The sequence below is a fragment of the Ochotona curzoniae genome, unplaced genomic scaffold (genome assembly GCF_017591425.1).
Source record: "Ochotona curzoniae isolate NIBS_2020 unplaced genomic scaffold, NIBS_Ocur_1.0 contig_3622, whole genome shotgun sequence".
Classification (NCBI taxonomy): Eukaryota; Metazoa; Chordata; class Mammalia; order Lagomorpha; family Ochotonidae; genus Ochotona; species Ochotona curzoniae.
Window position 1 is genome coordinate 6,588,508 of NW_024465926.1, and position 22,067 is coordinate 6,610,574.

At 42.3% G+C, this 22,067-nt stretch overlaps 1 protein-coding gene across 1 annotated transcript in view; it reads right to left on the minus strand.

Annotated features, from left to right (window-relative positions):
- The window catches only part of WWOX (WW domain containing oxidoreductase), an 870,330-nt gene that overhangs the window by 755,394 nt on the left and 92,869 nt on the right, over positions 1-22,067 (minus strand). The window lies entirely within an intron of this gene.

Sequence of the window (22,067 nt, forward strand, 5' to 3'; positions counted from 1 at the left end):
GAGGGCGTCGGGCTGGGAGAGCAGCCGGGTAAGGATTCCCTCCTCTGCTCCTCCCGCTCTCTCTCCTGCCCCACCCCCAGCCCCTGTGTGTCCCCTGTGACAGGAGAAGACTCAGGAGACAAAAGCGATACGGGGGCAGTCGCCCTGCCCGCCCCCCACCTTTTGAACAAACCTCCTCAACCCTTGGCTCCCTGTCATTCCCACTCCGGGATTTATGTCTCGTTTTCAACAGAATGTTACAGTTGGTCAGACCACGAAGAAAACTCCTCATTATAAGCTTGGAAATGTGTGGAAAGAGAATTATTTACCCAAGGCAGTGCTCAATCAGTGTTGCTGGAGTATTTATTTAGCCCACACACAGAGAAATTGTGTTAATGTTTGCCAAAGAATGTAGCTTTATAAAGTAACTGGGTCAGAAAAGACAGCATATCATTTTACAAATAACTTTAAAATTGCTTAAGTTAAATGGCTGGGCTCTCTCAGGTTTGTCTTTTCAAAATGCTACAGAAACAATATCCAGAATTATGTCTCATAAAACACAGGTATTACAAAGTGGCTGCTCGGCCCATTAAAGAAAATGGAGAGTGAAATCTGAATTATTTCTACCCGAGGCAGAGGCAGACAGAGTTACTGCAATCACGTTATGCCACTGTCTCAATTCTTCAAGTCTGTAGGGCAGCAAGGCTAACGGCTTCTACAGCAGAACCCTATTAGGAAGGCTGTATTTTTCAGTCAACAATGACAGCACCTCCATTTCTCAGCCCCAAGTCTAGTGTGGCTTTGGGGAATTCACCCAAAACATTTGCTTTTGGTTTATTGGCAGCATTTGTCTGTCTCGAAGAGCCCCACGAGGGAGAGGGTCAGGAAAAGGCATTGTCACATGGTGTTGGAGGCTGTCTATTTCATGGAGAAGGGAAGCACTGGCCACCTGCTTCTGCCCTCTATGGTCTGGAGAATCTGAGCATTGGTGTCCTAACAATCAGTACTAGTTATGATCACAACAATATTCATCACCGTTATCAGGGCTGGGACAAGATGAGGAAGCCAAGCAGGTTTCCATAATAAACAGAGAAGGAAAAGGCAGAGAAAAGGGAAGGGAAAAGAAAGCAAGCACGTCAGCATTTACTGAACAATTGCTGCATGCTAGGAATTGTATAAAGTGCCTAGCACACAAGGCCCTGCCCATCCACCGAGCTCGGTGAGGACTGCTAGTTCCTCAATGTAATGTCTGCAGGTCACAGTATCTTCATCTGCACAGTGGAGACACCAATGGCTCTGGAAGACATGGCACTGGTTGAATACAGTGAGCAGCAGTGGGAGTCCTGGGCCACAAGGCTGCATCTATCAGCAAGGACAGCTAACCCGGTTACTAACCAATTACAGAACCTATCCACCAACACTCAAGTTGCTAAGTCAACAGAGCCCCAACCTAAGGTCAGCTAGATGCTAGGCAGGTGTCATACTTGGGTCTCCCTGTACCTCAGTCCTTTGCCTGCCAGCTCTGTCATCCCTGTGAGACAGGGAGCATCTCCAGGGCACTGCCTGTCAGATGATTACACCTGCCACGCCCACTTGGACAGTCTGTCCCCAGGAGATGTTCAGTATTTGCTCACCAGTCAACAAATGCAGGGGACCCCTGCTCTGGTAGCACAGCTGTAGGGCAGGAGGCTGACTGGATACCAAGTACTAACACTCAGAACGGCCTCGATTTGCAGAGCTGCCCTAGCAAATCGCCAAACGCCAACAGCTTAAAACAAGCAAAATCATCTCTCTCACAGTTCAACTGACCCAAAGACTGAAATCAACACGTTGGCAGCGGGGTGCCTTTACCAGGTCCCTTTCCCCCTCGTGGTCCTTGCCATTCTTAGGTTTGCAGGGGCATCACCCCAGTCTCAGCCTCCATTATCTCAGAGCTTCCTCTCTGTCAATCCGTGTACTCTCCTCTTCTTGGAACAAGGGTCTAGAGCCTATGCTAAAGCCAGGAGGATTTCACATTGAGATTCTGTTACATCCGCAATGATCCAGTTTCCTAAAAAGGTCACAAGGATGAACATGCATGGGGAGAGGCACTGTTGGGTGTGCCACGTGCACCTCTGCAGCTTGCAGCCAGTGATGGTTTCCTCCTTGCCCCTCCTGCCCAGAAGCGGCAGAACATTAGCAAGGCCTCATCACCATCCAGCGGATGGGAAGACCAGTTTGCACAGAAAAAACAGGGTGTTAACCCCAGTTGAAACACTCAGGGACAGATGAGCTTCATCATTCTGAATTCTCCCATGTTGTTTAGGTAGCTTGGTGCACAGGCCATGTTTTATGAGATAACCTTGACAGAGCTTAGGACAAAATTTTGTAACAAAATTGGTTATATTTCTTCAATAAAAATGCAATTGTGCACATCAGAGAGGAGAAACTGAGATGTTAAACAGTCTCAAGCTCAGCTTTTATCACCACCTGATTTTGCTATAAGTTTATCTCCAAGATTTCCTGTTTCCAGAATTCTTTGGATTTTGGAAGAGCAAAAATGAACTACAATGGATACTCACAAGACTGAAAGAATGTGCATGTGTGACTAAGCCAGGCTTAGTAATAAGAGGTGAAGCATGGAGGGGAGGTTGGGGTTGGAGTCAGCAAGGTTCAAGGCCTGCCTTCTGCTCCAACCAGCACCAACATATATTTATAAACCAGGCTCCCCAAAAAGGACTTGGCTTAATGAAAGAGTTTGGAAGCTACCAAAAAGATGGAAAAATTCTTGCTGTATGTCAGAATCAGATATAAATAATTCAGGAGTTGTGGGTCAAGATGTAAAACCAAGGTCATGATAGAGTTCTGTACATAACAAGACAGAAAACTAATGTCCTCCATAATTTTTAAATGCTTATTTTATCTACTTGAAAGGCAGAGCAAAGAACAGAGAGACAGACAGACAGACATAGGCAAGCCAGGTCGGAGACAAACGGACACCTTCTATCCATGAAATGGTTTACTCAGCAAATATCCACAACATCCAGGGCTGGGCCAGGCCAAACCCAGGATTCAGGAATGCCACCCAGGTCTCCCATGTTGGCAGCAGAGACCCATGGACTTGAGCCATAATCTGCTACTTGCCTGAATGCATGAATAGGATGCCAAGTCTGAAGTGGAATAGCCAGAACTCAAGCCAGGCGCTATGATACATGATACGGGAGTCCCACTCAGTGGCTTATCCCTTCTCACCGCAATGCCAACCCCAAATTTCCACAAAGATTTTACAGATGAAATTCAACACTTTACTTACAGCATCAAAATCTGGCTTTCATGCAATTTTCATACGTTGTGAAAGAATATTTTCCCCTTGACTGTTTTCCCAACCATTTCAAACTTGAAAAACTGTTCTTAGCGTGGGGCCTGTACCCAAAGTTGTAAGCTATATGTGGCCCATATGAAGGGTGGATTGTGACTCCTGTTCTAGGCTGTTCAATGTCCAGCAGGGTCCAGTCCAAGAGGGAGGCCCAATGGTGATCACTCTCCAGGGAGAACAACTGCAGGCTCTCAGCAGAGTGAGAGGGGAGGAGCCAGCTGCTCCTAAAAGACGACACCACGCATCCTTGACTGCAAGTCATCCAGGAGTCAAGTGCCTTCTACTCAATTTTTCAAGTCTTAAGCACCAAATACGTTAAGAGTCACAATTCGGGAAATTCTTTTCCTTGGGGGGAGGACTTGGGACAACTGATTAAGCTGCAACTTGGGATGTCTTTCTAATACCAGAGTGCTGGCTCCAGCCCTGGCCGCTCCATTTCCAATTTAGCTTCTTGTTAATGCACCTCAGAGGTAGCAGATGACGGCCCACGTGGAAATTTAAACTTCAGGCTTCAACCTAGCAAACCTCTGGTTGTTGTGGCCACCTAGGAAGTGAACCATTTAGTCTCTGTCTCTCCCTCTCTGCCACTCTTTCAAATAAATAAATATTTTAAAAATTATATTTAAAAAATTATATCCCCTTTTGAAAATCATAAAAAGGTAACTCAAAAACTTCTTGGAAAAAAGTTAAAAAGGTAAGTTTTTTGATGAAAAAAAAATTCTGAAATCCATGCATAGCAATCTTAATGAACTTGTTAAGATTTCTCTCTTTCTCTCTCATACACACACACAGAGCAACAGACTTTTCAGCCAGGTTATAAACTTATTTGCATTCCACATTTTCAGCAGGTGCCAACACTGTCTGGATCATGGTAATAAATGTCTGGGGCACACACACCCACCCATCTACCATGAGCTCAGCAGCCAAGGAGGAGCACGGATCCCAGCACTAGGGATCAACCCACCTATCCCCAGATTCTTGGACCCCAGCTAGCACCTGCTATGATTTGTAGGCACATATTAACTATTACACTTTAGTCACACACTTTGATAGCAAGTCTGATAGTATACTACTGTCTTACTCTGCCTGGACCAGTAAGATGCACTAACAGATTAGACGAAATCTGAAATGTGAAACCCACACTCCAGGAGGGTTAGATGTAATTACATGGATGCTCGCATTAGGAACCCCACATTAAAATGACCAGAGTGAAAGTGTCACTGGCTTGGAAAGGAAAAAAACCACAGAACAACCGTTACATCTCTCCAGGTGTCTGCAAAAAAAAAAAAAAACAGGGGAAACTGTCACACTGAAAAAGCAAAAATATGGTGTCAGCGTAAGTCAAACCTCCACCCACGGACCTGAAAGAAGAAACAAAGAAGGAATGTGCACCATCCAGTGCCTGACACTAGAGACCTATGGCTCTTTTGGGATTCTGCCAGATCAGCTTCCCCTTCCTTGTAGCCTCTTCAAAACCCCTGAGACACCTGCAGTTAGGAGAACAGTAGTTCTTGACATACAAACTTGCAACACCCCACCTGCCAACAGATGAGACATGATCTTTCCTTCATCCCAACCTCATCCTCTTGAGTTTGACTGGACAGGGATGGAACTTATGGGAACAATCCATGGTCTGGGACTTTCCTCATGCATTTAGAGCAGAGATAAGCAGTTGTGACAGAGAAGCAGAAAGTTAAAAACATTTACTGCCCAGCCTTTACAGGTAAAAGAAGAGGCATGGCTCTACCACCTGCTGGGAAAAGTAGCACTTGCTCAGCTCACACACAGGCTGCTCTTGACCTCTTTGCTTGTTGCCCTGACCACACTGTATGGACGAGGAGAGCTCCCAGGCTTGGGAGCAGCTGGTACATAAGGTAGCCTGGCTGGTAGCCTTTATCCAAAGATGCAGTGGGACAGTGTGCCAAAGGAACACTGATCCCATCAGATCCACTCCTTCTGTGAATTTGAATTGGGCAGCTGAAAGCAGGGAGCAGAAGAAGCAAAAAGACAAATGAGACATGGAGGTCAATTGAGCCACACTGAGGGACCAGATGAGGCTGGGCCAGGCCTGATCCTAGCCAAGTGACAGGCACAGCTGGGTATCCCACTACCATTATTTATACACAACTTACCATCTAAAACTATACCTCTGTTCTCTGCCAGGGGGAGGTCAGGACAGCCACTGTGGAAGGCTCATTTCCCTAGAGGGGAATCACAGTTTGGCATGGTGTGGTAGGTACGTAGCACAGCATTGATACCACCATGTGGGAGCCACCCACATTTCATATCAGAGCACTTAGCTCCTCCACTTCCAATACAGCTTCCTGCTAATCCAGAGCTGCGGGTACATCAGGTGGCAGCTCAGATACTTAGGTCTCTGCCACCCGCATGGAAGATGGCATTCTGGGTTCCTAGCTTTGGTGTAGACCATCCCTGGCTGTTGTGGACATCTGGGGGAATGAGCCAGCAAATGAAACACATAAAACAGAAATAGACTGGACTGGTTTGTAAAAAGGCATTTTCTCCAGGCGAGGTGGGGGGAAGACAGAATAAACAACAACAACAACAACAACAACAACAACAACAACCCCTATGATCCAAAACTGAGAAACACCACCTTTAAAGTACTGAGCTCTTTGAAGGAGCATATCAATGGCCCCTGCCTAAGAATAGTAAGAACTGTAACAATAATAAACATTTCACAGTTTTAGAAATACGGTTTATCTAAGAACTCTTCCTTCTTTACAACCATTACCAAGTTTGCATATGCACATTTGTGTATACCTGTGTATGTGTGTTTTACTTTTAAAACAGTAGAAAAGGGGTAGGGAGTTTCTTGCCCTTTTTCTCTTTCCATTTTCTTGATAAAAGGACCCACTGTTTTAAAGTTCCAAGACCACCCAGCAGGAAATTGGAAGTTGGGTTTTTATTATAATCTTCACATTAAAAAAAAAAAGAAATCCATACCTAAGATTTGTTATATCAACTTATTCAGTTTTTTTAGTTAAATATGATTTTTAAACCTGTAGGGCAATGAGACATGTGGGTTTTTATCATTTTACTTCTATTTTTAAAATATAGACTTGTGGTTCTTTTTCCAAAATCAATCCAACCATAAGAGAATTACGGTCAATGCATAATGAAATGAGAGTTACCTTTGGATGTGGGAGGATGGTTAGCATTTTGATTCAACGGCTTCTTAGTTCCTCAAATTCAGAAATACTTTACCAAGCCAAGGAATTCTCAAAATACTGCAGTTAGAAAGATTGCCATTTTACAATGCTTTTCAAAGGAAAGAGGCAAAATGGGATAACAGTCCAGCTGTTGATTAACTTGCAAGCCCTGTGAAACTCAGCCAGTGGAACCTGTGCTGTGGTGAGAGTCTAGAGGCCACACTGTACAGGAGTGAGCTGCTCATGGCCTGCAGGTGTGCTCGTAAGATGCAGCACAATACCACCACACAGCGCTGCAATTACAGGGGAAAAGTTATTCCAAAAGGCTGGTATGGAAACTACTACTCATAAAAATATAATCACCTAGACCAAGGGTTAGGTTATTATTATTATTATATATTATCATATATATCATATATTGTATATATTATATTATATGCATTTTGAACATTATGCCCCACATTCATAAAGCTTGTATGGTAGCATTCATAACAATTTATAAAAATGGAATAGCTATGTGCACTGTGAATTCATAATTCCATTATTTTTTTAGTATATGTGTTGCCGAAGCGAGCACATAATTCCGATATTTTTAAATGAGTATTAAATTCTACTCCCCCATTCAGAACTAAAATCAATAAGCTCCCCTAATGTAATTAAATTGCTAGTCCTCTGACCTAACTTCATAGTTTCAGGATTAAAATGTCAAGGAAATCTGTCTCTTCGGAGAGCCTAGGAGAAAAGCTGGACTAAGCTGCGGAGACACCTCCCGGCCCAAGCACTGGAGACATCTTATCCCAGTTGAGGGAATCATCATTGAGCCCCAAGTGAAAGAAAACATTGGCACGTCTTGATGAGACCTATGTTTATCTTGGGGTGAAAATGAATCATCAATGGAAAATGTTTTAAATTCTTGGTCAAGCTGAAATGGCACAAAAGTATAACAGAATCTGCTGGCAGGGGGTGAGGCCAAACATTGAGTCCACTGGATCCCACAGCGTGTGAGACGTGTCCTCTTTTATCTGCAGTCAACAATAAAGTTGAACATACTTAGAAGCTTGTTGAAAGTAAAACCTGGCCCCTTCCCCAACGGCTTCTGCTGTAGACCTCAAGGGCCCCGGGATCGCTTCCTCTCCTTGCAGAATCCCCAAAGGGAGCGACCCAGTGGGCAAGCCAGAGCTAAGACCCAGAATCACAAAGACTTGGCCTCTCCCTACAGTTAATACGGTTCATGTGTGAATACCAGTCTGTTCTGAGACCTTTGTTGGAATGCACAGGCTTCTGCCAAAAAAGCACCATCCCATTCATCCTTAGACCCACACAGACTGCGGCCACCTTATAAGAAATGCTCCAGCCCCTACTGCTGACAATCAAGAGTGCATGAGCTCAGCAGACCAACCAAGCAGAGGCCTGCATGTGACTTAACCATGCACTGTTCCCTCCAAGTTTTGAAGTGTAAGAGTCATTGGCTTCAACCCTGGGGGAATCCAGGAATTGAGCATTAGCTGTCACGCACCTTGCTCTGTGCCTTGCAAATGAATCCCTACTTTTTTCCACTATGCTGGTGTCAGTGATTGGCTAGCGTGTAGAGGGTAAGCAGTCCCATTTTACACTGATGGTGAGCAATGTTCTACCACAGGGGACTAGAAATGTTCAGTGTTCTTCAAAGATGAAAAATGTGTATAATTGTGAAATGCTAGTTACACGTTAGCCTTCATGCTTTCAAAACATTTCAAAGATATGAAAATAATAAGTTAACACAATTTTAATGTCTGACTTTAAACTAGAACTGATTTTATGACAATTGACCACTTGTATCATAAAAATATGTTACTTCCATAAATGATGTGATACTAAATGAAGACAAGCCCTTCACAAGCAAAATATAACTACACACAGATGTTCATGCCTTCTAAATTTCTTTCACAAATGCTAAGTACTGAAATCACATTTGATAGGCAGTTCGTATTTCTCAACAGGTTGCTACACTCCTCATTTGATCCTTAAAAAGTTGAAAAGAGGAAAATGTACGTTGAAGGAACTTTCCTTACTTTGGCAATTATAAAACTGTTGGTATTATTCCTCCCACTTAAAAAAAAAAATTAAGCCCCTAATTTTGCATTTCACAGACTTCAAAAGTTAGTTTTTCTTATCTGTAAATCAAGATTTCCTTCCCAGTAGTTTGTTCCCTTTTAAGAAACCTTCATCTATCAAGATTCACCCATGCAAACCTCTGCAGCTGCTGGATCGTGAACTCCTGAGAGAGACAAGCACAAACTCACAGCTGCTGGGGTGTGAACACCTGACACGGGACGGGAAGGACAGCCGATCGGACAATCGTGTGTGCGCTTCCGGATTTAAGATGAATGAGATCATGCAGAAACTCACTCTAGGGGTCTGCCCTCACTGGGGTGATTTAATGAACATACATGGGGACATCAATCACCTGCATACTAATTTTCCCATAAAGAAGTGAAGTTTTTCAACTGGAACTTTTCTTACTTTGGCGATTTTAAAACAAGTTTTGTTTACTTGTTTGACAGACAGACGGGAAGTCAGATGAATATAGACCTCCCAACCACTGGTTGATTCACTTTCCCAATGGCCACAATCGGTAGGGTTAATAAGCAAGGCTGAAATTGGGATCCTGAAACTCAATCCAGTCCTCGCCCAAGTGTGGCAAGGACCCAAAAACTGGCACTTATCGCCTGCTGCCTGCCAGGATGTGCACCAGGAGGAAGCTGCGCACGCAGAGAAGCCTATGCACTCGGGTATGCAATGCAGGCATTCTCTCCGCTAGGACAAACACCCGCACTGGACCCCAGTGAGTTGGTAAGAAAGGTTAATTCTTGAAGATATGTATAAGAAACATTCCATTTGGACGTTTTCTTTAATGTCAGTAGTTTTAATCTGGCAAGCTGTTTCAATCTAACAGGAACAGACCGCATGTATTTCAACGATCTAATGTAAGAATCTAAAGATAAGCACTTTAAGGTATACTTATTTGATACACACACTAAATATTTAAATTAGCATATAGCCTCACCCTATGTTACTGGTGCCTACACTAGAGTGTACCTAAAATCAATTCAAATTCTGAATGAATGAAATTCTGTAAAATGTAGGAGGAAAGTATTAGTCTAGATCTATTAAAAAATTAGCATGTCATGAAAATCTCACCATGTGAACAAAGGAAGTCCAATGGGGAGATTTCTGACATAATGGCAATTCAATCAGAAGAGGGCTTCTTCCAATCTTGGATTTCTCTGAATCAGCTACAACTTCCATTCATGCATTGCTCCACTTAGCCAATAACAATTCCAAGCAAGAGGCAATTGATAATAATTATGTTTTCTGCCTCCTCTTGGGTTATGAATTTATCATGATGCAAAAGTTGAGCCGCTCTGATGCCATGTTAACAATGATAAACACAACAAAGACAAAAAAAAGAAACGAAACTGAAGCATTTAGATTCTGCAGGGGAGATTATTAAACAGATTAACAAAAGAACGACAAAAGCGCTACAAGGCTGGAAAGCAGGAAGCAGCACTCTAGCCGGCCACCTGAGGACACATTCCAAAGGCCCTCATTTCTGCAGGTACATTACCATGTGTTTTACTGTTATTCACAGCTGCACATTGCTTAATCTGTATTCACAAATTCTAGTGGTAAATGTGCACTGCATAGTAACACATTTTAATAGACACAGTGAAAATGCCCACGCTGTATCTCCTAAGTAACCCTTGTGAAACTGTTAAGCAAGGTCCCTGACAGAACTGAAAAGGGCTTTGATAGAGTTTGATTCGAAACAAAAATTAAAAACAGCAGGGTGATCTCCTTATCCTCTACCTCATCCCTTAAAAAGCTCAGTCTGTGGGCAGTGGCTAAAATGCTACATCCAGGGGCCCAGTGCAGTAGCCTAGTGGCTAAAGTCCTTGCATATCAAGGATCCCATATGGGAACCAGTTCATACCATGGCAGCCCTGCTTCCCAGAAAGCTTCCTGCTTGTGGTCTGGGAAAGCAGTTGAGGAAAGCCTTGGGAGAACCGGAGGAAGTTCCTGGCTCTTGGCTTCAGATCAGCTCAGCGCCAGCTGGTGAGGCCACTTGGGGAGTGAATCAGCAGATGGAAGATCTTTGTCTTTCCTCCTCTCTGTGAATCTGCCTTTCCAATAAAAATTAGTTAATTTAAAAAAAAAAAAGATGCTACATCGCATATCAAAGTGCCTGGATCGAGTCCCAGCCTTATCCCCAATGCCAGCATCCTGCTAATGAACACTGAGAAAGAACAGGCAGCTGTGACCTCGGCACTCGCATGGAAGACGGGACTGACCACCCAGCTCTCAGCCCAGCTGGCTGTGGTGGGCACTTAGGGAGTGAACCAGCAGATTAAAAACATCTCTCTCTCTCTCTTTCTCCCTCTCCCTCTCTCAGTCTCCTGTACTCCCTTCAAACAAAAGAAATATTTTCAAAAAGTATATCTGAAGCAAACACGAAATAAAGAGAACAGTCAAATTGCTGGAGTCAGTAGTGTTATTTCACATCCATCTCTTCTTATCTAGTTAACACTGGTCAAGACCAGAAAGACCTGTGTACCACAGTCAGTGCTTCAATCAGGGATAAAAAAAAATAACTATTAAGTCAATAGCCAAAAAGAAATTACTACAGATGCTTAAGAATTCTGAAGCCGGTTTTCTGCACTAAGCAGAGAGGGAGTAGCGTGGATAACGGATATGGTGGGAAATACGTAACTGATTGGCAGACACGTGTTCTGCTAGGTGTTCCCTCTGTCATCTCCTGGCCTGTAACTCCTAGAATCCCCACTCACCCCGACCCCATCCATCTTCCTGATCATGCCTGCCCTGCTCAAAGCCAATCTGCACTTCTTTCACATTGACCGTAGAAGTAGATCTCCCTCACTGGAAAGAACAACTTCCCCATTCGAAAAACGCCTTTGCCAATTATCCACAAGCAATGACAGACACTCAGCAGCTAACAGTGTTTTCAAGGCAAAGTTTGATCAACCAGCTAACTGGAAGACAGAAATGTTGCACACACTCTTTATGTTACGATTCACTGCCACCAAACACCAAGGACACAACTAGAATACTGGATGTGGCCTCAGGAAAGTTCACCACTGTATCCTAAACATAACTGCATGTCCTCACTGTCTGTCACTCTGAGACTCAAATATTTTTGCAAACCTTTCCTAGCAATAAATACTAAATGAGCTGGGGAATTTGGGGAAGACCTGGTCGAGGCTCTTCAAAAAGACTGTCTACTGTCTGATTCTTACTAGCTTCAGTGAGCCATGAAAACCACAACTGCCACGTAATGAGCCTCAAAACAAAAAGTGCAGGATAGGAAACTGAGACCCACGGACACTTACAGAATCTATTATACCTTCAGGTCAATCACTCCATGTCCTGGAAATGCACATGAAGTCACAGTCTGTTTTATATATATATATTTTTTATATTTTATATTTTTTATTTCGATAATCTTACATAGTTGATTAGGGCACAAAAGCTCAAGTATTACAGGAAAGTGGGTAAGACCATTGTTTTCACACTAATATCATTTTTTAAAGATTTATTTATTTTTTATTGGAAAGGTGGATATACAGAGAGGAGGACAGACAGAGAGGAAGATCTTCCATCCGATGGAGGGGGTGCTGGGATACGAACTGGCGCCCATATGGGATCCCGGCATCCAAGGCGAGGACCTTAACCACTATGCTATCGCACAGGGCCTATAATATCATTTTTTTCCCTCTGTATCTGGGGTAAGGGGAGAAACAAAGGGAGAAGCCCCACCCAGTTTCTTCCCCCCAATCCCAGCTCCCTGATGTGGGGCATGCTCTGAGGGTCCTGCTCAAGCAGTTTTGATAGTTTAGCAGTTCTGAATTGCTGCCAATCTCACCATTCCAAGCACAATGAATTCTACTGAGAATCCATTGGCTGACATAATCTTGCAGTCTGTTTCATTACTGAAAATAAATTAAAGAAAAAAATACAAAAAAATTCTAAAGGACCACATACAGGTTAAATCAAAACAGAATGTCAGTGACAGCTAAGTGCGCTCACTTGACTTAAAAATAACAGAAAAATTTTAACTTCCATTAACAAGAAAAATAGAAGCCAGTACTGCGGCATAGCCGGTAAGACTACACTGCTTGCAATGTTGGTATTCCATGTGGACATCATTTCAGGTCCCAGCAGTCCCACCTCCTGTCCAGCTCCCTGCTAACAGCTGGGGAAAGTAGTGGACAAAGGTGCACCCAGGCCCCAGCCACCGGGTGGGACATCCGGATGGAGGTCCTGGCTCTGGGCTTCAGGCTGGTCTAGTGCTAGCCATCACAGCCAGGTGGAGCATGAGCCAGAGAGGATGGGAGGTATCATCCTTTCCCTCTATGTGACTCTGATTTTCAATAAAATAAAGAAACTTGTTTTTAAAATAAGGAACACAAGTCAAGAATCAGGAACTCTGGGTTCTAATCTTGGTTCTTATTCCTTTGAGCACTTAAATTACGATGCTTAACCTCACTTCTGCAAAGGAGAATATTTTGTTCTTATTGGTATATTAGACTCAAAAAACAGAGATATGATCATGAGTTTGAAGAATCTGTAGATAACACTACACAAATGAGATATGCTGGTATCGAGTTAAATGGAAACTATCTTAGCACAAACTGATCTTGGCATAATTCAGGATAATGAGTGATTAAGAGTACAAAACAAAAGATGTGCACACATCAGTTGACCAAGGATACTCTGGGTAGATCTTATTTAATATAAAAACACCAAAAAATTTCGAAATGCTCAAGTTAGAATTCTGGGACATTTTCCATTTTCTGAACAGGATAAGAGAAGGATACATGAGTGATCTGGCAGCTGGTGCTGAAATGACGACAGAGGAAACCTCAGCGCTGCACCGATGGACTAACAACAGTCACCAAAAAACTTCAATTTGGACAGACCTGAGAGGAGTGATTTTTCCAGTCCCCTGGAATCCTGTTTCATCTAGCATATGATTCGTATTGATTCATGCTAGTACCAACTGAGAAAAAATAAATATTTATGCATCTAGTGGCTTCTCTCCATCAGGCATCTACAATCTCGCCCAATAAGGCTCCAAGGACAAGGGGTGACCTTGAGACAACCTTCCCGCCTGCCTGTATCTGCCTGCTCTCCATACGGAGACTAAGAGAGGTGGGCCCTGGAGAGGCACCAGTGAAGTCTTCCAACCTGAAAGGGTCGGAGTCTCTCCAAGCTCCCTTCACCCATGGCCCCAGGCAGGTGCTGTCTGATGACCATACCTCTCTGCCAGAGAGATGGCCCATAGGCCATGTTGATGTGGTATCCTGGTGACACCTTGTGGTGAAACAGAATATAAAGAAGCCTACAATTCTAGCCGTGCGTTCCAGTTCAGCAGGACCTGCTTTGCAGACTGTATGTATTTCTAGCTCAGCAGCGTCTTGTTTTGTCCCTCCCCTCTGACCAGCAGTGCTTTCACAGCCCGTCACAAGGTGCACATATTGGGTCTCAATGAGAAGAGACGTTCAGCCCCAAAGCAAAGCCAGCACCTCTCAAGATACTACACATACAAAAGCAGCAACAATGATAAGATTAAAACGTGATACTTGCAAAATGGTAAGTTTCTGTCCTTCAGCCATCATAAAGTATTCCAATGACAGGTAAATAACAAGGCAGCAGGAAGGAACTACGGCCCCAAAGTGAAAATGATTGGGCAACAGGTCTACCTCTCCAAACTCCTTAAATAAATGCTGGATTCAAATGGTAAAACTCTATCCAGTTTGTACGAAAAGATGCTCTCATTCAACTCTAAAGTCTTTCATGCTGAAGTATATGACTGACCAAATGTAAACCTTGGGTGTTTCTCTACCTGAGAATGAAGAACAGGAAAGAAAGTCCAACAATTAAATAGTTCCATAATAGCACCCAGTCTGCAGGGTAGTGGTCAAGAACATAGGAGCAAAGGCTACAGTGGCGAGGATGCTAATAGAAGGCCAGACCACTGGTGCTGCAAAGACAGAAGTGCAACAGAAGCAGGTGCCCATGCTGGTATAAACACCTTTGTGGCCAAAGTGATTTCTATGCAAACCTTTAGAAGGAGCAGGGTACCCACAAAAGTGATACCAGTCTGCTGTATGAATTGATCCAGGATCAGTTTTAAAGAGACTGGGCTGGCCAGGGGATATGTTTTTCCTCCGTATACTGCACACTGTACATGCAGTGTTCCTATCAGCAGGAATCACAATGTAAGCCAGGCCTGGCCTTCATTAACTATTAAGTGTGACAATAAGTGAGATCAGAAACACATTTGTTACCTGTTATTATTCATGAGAGTAGTAACAGAATACCAAGTCCAAAGCTACACAGGAAAATATCACTTTACAAGATTTTTTTTCCTTCTGGTATCTCCTAGATAGTACCAATTAAAATGATTATGAAGCTTTCTCTGACAGAATATGCAGCCCTGAAAATGCTGAAATTCAAAAATGTTAGGTATTCTTTAATTACTGGAAAGTTACCACTTGGTGCAATTCACATTCTGAACTAAACCTAAACTCAAAATCTAGAGGGTCAAGTTAGAGCCTGTCGCCTCCACAGAGCTTTTCTCCCACCTTACTTCCTGGGTGATACAAGGATGTTGCTAAAAAACCAGGTAATTGAATAATATGTATTTTCAGGATGTACTCTGGGAAAGTGAGCCAAAAGGACAACGTGGTTTAGTTTTGCTTTGCTTCGGCTTAGATGCAGAAATAGCAGTGGAAGTAACAGCAGCTCTGGGGTGAGGGTGGGAGGCAAGCAGGTAGAGTCATTCCGCAGACAGTACAGGAATGAGTCAAATCATAGAAAAAATTAAATATAATTCAAAACTCAAAGAGATGTGTTGTTTGCCCACCAATGGTAAAAAATACACTCCCAAAACAGGGTGCCAGGACTTTACACATTGCCTTCATGTTTTGAATTAAGAAAGAATATAGCAATGGCGTTGAAGCTCGGTTTTCTTCATCGGCCCAAGCGCATTTAGTACCGAAGAAACGGCTAACTGTAAAAACCCGCATTCAGATGACAGACGATCACCATCTGAGCAGACGAGGCTGGATCCTCACGCTAGTCCTCTGGGCAGACCAATTCCCAGCACACTGAGTGATTCAAGGTCAAGCACAGAAGTGTTTGACCAATAACACTGAAATGAATATAATCTTTCTGTGGCAAAGACAGTCAAAGCACAATGAGAAACACAGAGATGACACAGGACTTTAGTTCTACTATGTTAGAATTAAATGTAAAATTCAGATACAAGAAATAAAAAGCAGCAAGCGAGGCTCATGGGAAAGTAACAGTGATATATATATATCACTATATATATAAAATATACAGTATATACATATACTGTGTGTGTATATATATATATACAGTAAAGAGTTAAAATCCTTACATTGAAAAGAACATGGATATGTAGACATTATTCATAAAGACAAATATCAGCAAAAAAAATCATTACACTGTGAAAAAATTGTTGGTAAATAATAATAATAATAAAAATGTTTAGCTTTACTAATTACGAAGGAAATGCACACCACAGTTAGATTCCATCTTTCTTGTACCACCGAGCTGGAGAAAGCCACGCTTCTCCTTAGAGAAGATGCAGTGAAGCTGTCTTTCACCCTTTCAAGAGGGAATCAGGCAATTTATCTCCAAGCCCGAAGATAATCTCCCCCTTGGAACAAGTACTCCCCAAATCGCTCACTGGTGTATGCTTCAAAAACATGTGAAGCATTTCTGTTTGCAATAGGAAAAAAAAAACTGTAAATAACTTGCATGCTCAACAACAGAGGATTACATAAATTACAATGTGCTCATCCACTAGGTCATTGGGCAGCTATTAAAAAATGGTGCTGCTAAAGGTCTTAGCAACATGGAAACACTGCTAATTGAAAAAAGAAAGAAGTTCATGGCATACTTCTCAGGGCGGGAGGCAGTTACGTACATTTTAATTTTTATGTGCAATATGTCATACCATCAGAAATTATATTTATGAAATGATTACTAAAATATGACTTGTTCTATCAGTGGAAAAGGCAAAATAATGCAAATGCTGCCTTTGTTTCTTTCCTGTTCACTGACAGATCGTGGGAATGTTAGCCTTCAATGCCCTTTGGCCTAGGTTTCCTCATTGTACACCAGGAAGAACCACCTCCATGTCTCAGACACACGGAGAAGGCTAACAGTGTTCTGTGGCTTCACAAATTCACTGGACGTGACCTTCTTTGTGGGGATAGCATGGTTGTGAAAACTCTGCTGTCAACTCTAGCCCTGGGGAAATAACTTGGCAGTCTCACTTGTGAATTGAACCCATAACACTCAGGAAGCACTTTGGGGAGCCTAGTCTGTAAGTTGGGGGCTCCCTCAACTTCCTGTGACACCTGATCTGCACCTCCCTAGGGCACTGTCCACTTATGAGTCACATAACTTAGGAGCCTGCCTTCTCTTCGCTCCAGTGTGCCAGCTACATTCTCTTTGCCCACACCACCTGCTCCTTGCACTCATACTGCCCACGTCCATCCTGGAGGACTCATTAACACATCACTGACCTTCTTCCCTGCCCTTGCGATTACCTCAAGCTTGTGAAGGTTCAAAGGGAACATTGCACACAAGTACAGGGTTTCCTTGCCTCTGTACTGTTGACCTTGAGGGTCTATGGCCATACCACCCTGAACGCACCCCATCTCGTCTGATCTCGGAAGCTAAGCAGGGTCGGGCCTGGTTAGTACTTGGATGGGAGACTGTTGACCTGTTGTAGAGACTGAATGCTCTACAGCACGCCTGGCTTCTACACATTAGATACCAGCAGCCACCCATTCCCTTAACAGGTAACAACCGATGCCTACTGACATGACAAAACATCCCTGTACCCCTGGCAGAGCACCACTGCATTCGGTGAGAAAGATGCCATTGTCTTGTCACTGACAAGCACGGCCTATTAGCAGCAGGTATCCAAATCAAATCAATGATCATCTCAGGCTTTCTCCTCTGGCAGCAGGGCCCCTGCCATGCTCGACCAGAATCTCATTTGACTGAATGGGAACGACAGTGGGAGCAGCCCTCCCCTCCTCTCTCCAGTTTCCCTCTCAGCCTTGAGCGAAAGTGAAGGGACGGCCCCGGACCAGCAGCCCATTTGCGTCTCCTCTGAGATCATGTTCTGGAAGCATGACACAGCCAGCACGAAGATCTTTTGTGAGATTACTTATCACGAACGTGTGTCACTTTTTCACCACCATAAAACTGAAATACTTGAAATAGATGTCACTACATTTGTCATGAACTGACATGGCCAATTAATATTACAAATTCACCATGGAGAAACGCTTCCAGCTCCCAAGGTATAAACTGCTGAACATCACAATTTCACCTTGTAACAATGGGCCAACCTCGCCAGGGCTATAAATACGATGCAGTACAGGCTGATTAAATGGTGAAAAGTGCTGTTCATTCGGCACCTCTTCCTAAGGCTGATTCCTGCACTGTGTCTAGAGTTAACAGGTGCCACCAAGTGCCCTGTCTGTAACATGGTTTTTTTTCACCTTTATTCAAGCATAGAGTTTACTGCTGCACACTGCGTCATTTTTCCTCCTCACAGTTAGCAACTGGCACGCTCATTAGATGAAAGATTCTAGACTCAGGTTGTCCCAAGTTATATCGCTATTTAGCTGGTTGGGCTTTTCCTTCCCTCTTTCCTTTCCTTCCTTGCCCTCTGCCCCTTTATTAAGAGGTGTCACAGCCAAATTCTTGCTCCTAATGAGGCACAGCTGGGCCCATGGCCCTAAAGACATACACGCTGGAAATGAACTGGAAAACACTTGGCCTCCCGTTAGCTTCCCACAAGACAACTTGCCCTTCCCCGCCCTCCTGGGAGTCCTCCCATTTCTTTTCCAGTGGCCTTCTTACCAATCAAGCAGAAAAAAAAAAAAGCCATTGTTCCAAGTTGCACAATGATTTCTGCTGATTTTTTTCAAGCATTCACCACACACTACTGCAAAGGGAGGCATGTGAAGTGACCGCCGTGGGATGTCTGGGGAGCTCACAGGCTCTGACTTACTTTTCTCAGCAGAAGTTTCCCTCATTCTTCATGTTACTGGCTTGGAAAACAGAGAAAGCATTAAGGAAAGAGATTATGTATTAAGGAAAGTAAGTAGGGGACAATAAATTACCCAAACCGAATGTTAAACAAAGTCTGCTTTGGAAATGCAGTTTGAAGGAAGGTGAGATCTGTATGCATGGGTGTATGAAATCAGAGAGAAATGTGTCAAAAACAAATTACAAACCTTCCAAGCACAGGGCTGCACATGAACGGACAGTAATCATCAGGCATCAAACACAATGTGTGGGTCACATCCAACAGAGTTAGCTCCGGGTCATTAATTAGCCACCTCGGTTCTAGACACCTGAATAGCAAAGAAGACATGATTTTCCAGCCCAGCGTCAATACTGTGAATTGTTTTCTTATCTTCTGCTCCGTTTCTCCCCTTACTTAATTCATAAAAGTCTTCTGGAGGAAGAAGAGACTTTCCATTTAAAAGGAAAAACAAACAGTATTCTGTTCAGGGTTCACCATCAACAGAAAGAGGAAACTGTTTTTCTCAAAACACAATTAAAACAATTTACCAAATAGCTTTACATCTGATTTACAAAACCTACAGGCCGTTTCACACATTTCCATCACATTTCTTTCCTTATTCTTCCTTTCTTTGTTTCATAAAATCTGAACCACTAGATACAAAGAACAGTTAGCTCCAATACAAATAAAAATTACAGGAAATATATAAAATCCTGCTAAACCTTTTAGTCTCCAACTTTCCAAGCAGATGAATTAATATGGGAGACATTTGAGATTTATTTTCTTTAAGCTTCCACAGTAAAGAGTGTTTTAAAGTCATTCTTAAAGCTCTGGAGATTTTTAAAATCCAAATGAACCAAGCTTAACACTGTGGTATGATATATATTAAAACCAATTCCAGGATTCATCTACTTAAAATTATACAGCACACTTGGTAAGAGAAAAAAATTAAAGAAATCAAACATACATGGATCCAAGGGTTAAAAAGAACAAGTTTTGAAAAGATTTCTTGCTTCAAATAATACACTCAAGCTTCTCTATGGATTTTTTTTTATCTTGATTTTATAATGAGCCCCAAAATACATTACTGGAGTATCAAGTAGTGAAAAATATCATAAAAATGTTCTCTTATGGGGACAACATCCTTACCCTCAATGCATCTGAGCTGGAAGCTACCTTCCAGGTCCTTCCAATCTTCTAAGCCCTTCCTTGCCACAGTTTTCACCTCCAAGTTTCTTCCTATGTCTAAGAAAAGGCAATGGTTCTTGTGTCCCTAAAGTTTTCACACACAGGAAAGTACTAAGTACACAGAATACTTCAACTGGTTTGTGGGAAATGGAGTTAAAATAATGTTTGGTGCAAAAATTTTTCAAAACCATACTCTCAGTTTTTTTTTTTTTATTTACAATATGTGCTGTCAATTAACTTTTCAAAGACTCTTTGGGTCCATGGGTATCAAGATTATTACATGAAAAAATAATAATACATTTTAAATCAACTTTCCAAATAAAAAATTTTGATTGCCATTAGCCAAGTCAAAAGTTAAATACCCAAGTTAGGAGCACTGAGTTTCACAAGATGGTAATATAAAACGGAACTTTTGATTTTCAAGTTCTGACCTGAAAACACCACTAGGAGACATCTGAGAACGTGAAACCATTGTCAGAGGTTTTGGGAACATTTAGGAGAATCATTTATGCTCAGCCTTAATACTTACTATGTGTTGTTCACTTTAGTATTCACTCTAAATAAGCAAAATTTGCTTTTAAAATAAGGTTTTAGAGGAAAGTTAGAACTATATATAGAAGTACGAAATCAGAAACACAAGTAAATGTTATGATATTGTTTAAATGAAAATATCCATGAAGGAACTTGCCTTTAACCATGTGAAGTAATTCAGTATTATGTAGGGGAGGCTCAAAAGATGCAACCCCCAACCCAGGAAAATATCAAACAAAAATCTCGATATATTCTGTATATCACTTTAAAGAATTTTTTTTAATCGTTTTACGACACAATTTAACAGACACTGGAGTCTCCCTATCCTCTCCTCAAGTTCCCTCCCCTCCCTACCATCTCCCCCTTCCAGTCTTATAATGGATGTCTTTCATGAATTTTCACAAATCCATCGTGCTGTCACTGAGGTGTCTCCCAACATCGGACACTGTCAGACATTTCGCTGTGAGTCCCCCTTGGTACAGCGTGCATGGGGACATACTTCTCTACGCTTCCATTACACATCCCCTTAGGTACGGTCCACCACAGGGAGGAAAAATGTTGAACCTTCATCATGGTGAAGTTGACGACACGCAACAAAGGTATCAATGTGATGCTATGGTGGTGAAATCACTTTAAAGAATTTGGGAAACCTGAATAAGCAAATGTGTACAATTATTTGTACCTTTCTTCATATTTGGAAAGATAAGCATTTCAAATTAATTTTGAATTTAACAAAATACAGTCTATAGTATGATCGTATTGATGATGATTCAACAAACATTTCTTAAAAATACTACATCTGTATGTTTATAGTTCACATACATCTTGTAGCTGCAAAGTGTATAGGTCAATGGTTTCCAATGTACTGACCAATAATAGATAGATCGATCGATCTGCCATCACCATTGTCAGAAGGGCAAATAAGAAAACACAAAGATGAGTGAAAGAAAGAAAAGAAGGGAGGGAAGAAATAGAGGACAGAGAGAGAGAGAAGAAAAGGGGGAGGGAAAGGAAGACGAGGGGAGGGAAGTGAAAAGAGAGAGAAAGAAACGGAGGAGCAGACCCTACAGTCAGCTCCCACTGCCTCTCATGCTGTGCAATTCCCACCATCTTCCATAGTCATGGGACTTTATTTACCTGCCTACCAAATCAACTCTATTCCCAAATAAAGTAGGAAAGAAAGCAAACGAAAATCACTCATTCACAAAACTAAGGCTAGTCAAGTTAAAAAATTAAGTTGTACAGATCAGAAATGTAATCATAGGAGACAAGCTCTGAGAGTTTTTCAATCACTGTGGGGCTGCATCAATTGAAAGTCATGTTACATTAAAGAGAAAACCGTCTGGGAGAGTCTCTTCGTGTCACTTTAGATTAGATTTGTTGTTGTTATCAGGCTGTGCCTTTTCTCGGCTTTATTTTATGTTTTAAAGATATTGCTTAATGCCCATAAGTAAGAAATGTATAACCTATGACTTTTTCGCCTTTGCCCAGAGAGTACCAGGCAGTAAAAATTAACAGAAAGAGCAAAATAAACAATGTTCATCTGGAATCACATTAGCTGACTTGCTTGAAGTAATTGAACACGGGGCAACTTCAACTTCAGCAGGCATACCGATGTATACAGACACAGATGAACAGAGGTCTGTGTTTGCATGTGTGTGTTACTTGTTTTACTTAATTTAAGAGTTACACTAAA